Source organism: Chaetura pelagica, unplaced genomic scaffold (assembly GCF_000747805.2).
Source record: "Chaetura pelagica isolate M959 unplaced genomic scaffold, ChaPel_1.0 scaffold604, whole genome shotgun sequence".
Taxonomy (NCBI): domain Eukaryota; kingdom Metazoa; phylum Chordata; class Aves; order Apodiformes; family Apodidae; genus Chaetura; species Chaetura pelagica.
Window position 1 is genome coordinate 20,457 of NW_009952965.1, and position 2,731 is coordinate 23,187.

Here is a 2,731-nt window from a genome sequence, read left to right on the forward strand (position 1 = left end):
AGAGGTTGGAGGGACAGGCCAGGCATGTTCTCCCAGTCCTTGGAAGGTCTTGCTGAACTGGAGGTGCTGTGGGAGTTGGGGGGATACTGGGATGCAGCTCCTGCCCCTGGGCTGTGTGTTATGGGGGGGGAGTCTGGATGCCCAGGGGGATGCCAGGATCCCACCAGGATCCTTCTTCCACTCATCACAGAATCAGAGAATCATCCAGGTTGGAAAAGACCCTCAAGATCATCAAGCCCAACCACCCACCCCACAACCCCCAACCTCTAAACCATCTCCTGAAACACCACGTCTGCCTGTTTGATGAACATCTCCAGGGATGGTGCCTCCCCCACCTCCCTGGGCAGCCTGTTCCAAGGCCTCACCACTCCTTCTGGGAAGAAATTGTTCCTAATATCCTGCCTGAACCTCCCCTGGTGCAACCTGACCCCATCTCCTCCTGTCCTATCACTGGTCACCAGGGAGAAGAGCCCAACACCCACCTCACCACAACCTCCTCTCAGGGAGCTGTAGAGAGCAATGAGCTCTCCCCTCAGCCTCCTCCAGGTGGAAATTCCAGCATCAAATCTCACGGAATCATCAGAGAATCATGGGATGGGTTGGGTTGGAAGGGACCTTAAAGATCATCTAGATCCAACCCCCTGCATGGGCAGGGACACCTCCCACCAGCCCAGGCTGCTCCAAGCCCCATCCAACCTGCCCTTCAACACCCCCAGGGATGGGGCAGCTCACACAGTCTCACCAAATCTCAGCCAACTCCAGATTTGGGTGGAATGATGGATTTTGTGTCCTGGTGGTTCAGAGCCCTGGGAGACCCGGGGTGTGGGTGGGAGCAGGAAGGGTGGCTGCTCTGCCCTGGGTGGTGGGTAAAAGAGACTAATTAAAGGCAAAGGATCAATTAAGAAATGAAACAGAAGCTAAAATAAGTCATAGAATGAAATGGGAACAGAAGGGAAAGAAAAGAACAAGTAGAGTGAAAAGTGGGAAAAAAAATGGAAATGGGATAAAAAGGAATGGAAAAGAAAGTGAAGAAAATAGTGCAAAATAAAATAGTAAAATGATAAAAATTAAGAGAAAATAAAGTAATTCAAAGGAAAATACTAAAAAAATGGATTAAATTAAATTAAAATAAAAATATAATATAAATTAATGAAAGATAATAAAAATTAAGTAAAAGAAAGTAAAGGAAAACAAAGTAAAATAAAATAAGAATGAAATAAAATGCTAAAAATTTAAAATAAATGAAAAGAATGTAGGCCAGTACAAAAGAAGAGAATAAAAATAAAATAATGGAAATTCAAAGTAAAGGAATAGGGAATAAAATATAATAGTGGAAAGTGAAAGAATAAAAAATTAAAATAAAAGATGATAAAGTAAAATAAGATAAAATGAGTTAAAATAAAATCAGTTAAAATAAGTTAAAATAAATAAAATAAGACAAGATAAACCAATTAATATAAAATAAAATAAAATAAAAAAAATAAAATAGTGGCCTGAGAAGACTAAGTTTAGACCTCAAATGGAGTTTTATGGCAAGATCTTACCAGATGTCCACTACACACATCTGAATTCCAGCCTGTACTCCTCAAAGATTCCCCCCAGCTGGATCTTACCTGACACTGGACGTTGATAGATGCCTTGAAGCAATAGTGCCTTCAGCAGCTAGGTAACTTTCCTCAAAAAAGAGTTGCCTGTAAACTTCTGAACATCACCCGCTTATGACAACAGAAGGCAAGCCTTACAAAAAGGTTCAGCAAGCAGATCTGTATCCTTGTGGCTAGTTCTTAAATGGGAAAGAAAATGCTTCTCTATTTATAATGCTAAAGCTTCTGGGCAAGACACAGTGGAAGACTTAAATTAAATGTCAACTCATAATGTACTAACAATAAATAATGGAGAGGTTTCTGTTGCCTTTAGTGGCTGCAGGTAAGCCACTGGATAAACTATTTACTTCAGGTAGGTTGTGCAGCCCTAGACAGATCAATCTGTCCTAGATGGATTATTTCTGTGTTTTGTTACTTGGATGAGAGAGCAGACTGGTATGAGCCTGTGCTGCCCACATCTCAGGGCCTTTATTGTCCCAAGCCCTGTCTGTACTCTATAGTTGGGAATGTATCAAAGCTTCCAGAGCAATTCTCTCTCATTTCTTCTGCTCATGCAACATAGACCCATCTAATGTACTAGCCTTCCCCATTTAACTGCATCATGTACAAGCTGTGCTGGTGGCACAATCCCCTGCAGACAGATGTGCTCTCTGCAGTATGTGTAGTTGGAAGGGATGGTGATCCATGATCCAGCAGGGCATTAGGAGGTGAGTGTTGGGGGAACACTCCGCTTCGGGGGGTCCTGCTGGGGGGGGCAGCGCTGCTTTGAGGAGGGGGCCCCTAAATCCTGCCCGGACTTCTTGTCATCATCATCATCATCACCATCATCATCATCATCATCACCATCATCTCTTGCCTGTTCAAACGGTTTCAGCAGCGCCGCGTTCATTTCTCTCTCACCGACTTGTTCTCGCTCTCATGATGAGTCCTCCTTCTTAATTGCAATTAATTCCTTCAACTCCCGGGGATGCCGGGACTGTGTGTGTGTGTGTGTGTGTGTGTGTGTGCCCCCGCTGCTGCTCCCCCCGCTGCTCTCACGGTGAGGATGGGGGGCCGGAGATCCCTCCCCGAACTCCCGGGGTGACCCCGGTTCCCGGTGCCCGGTGCCCGCCCCTGGGCGGCCCCTG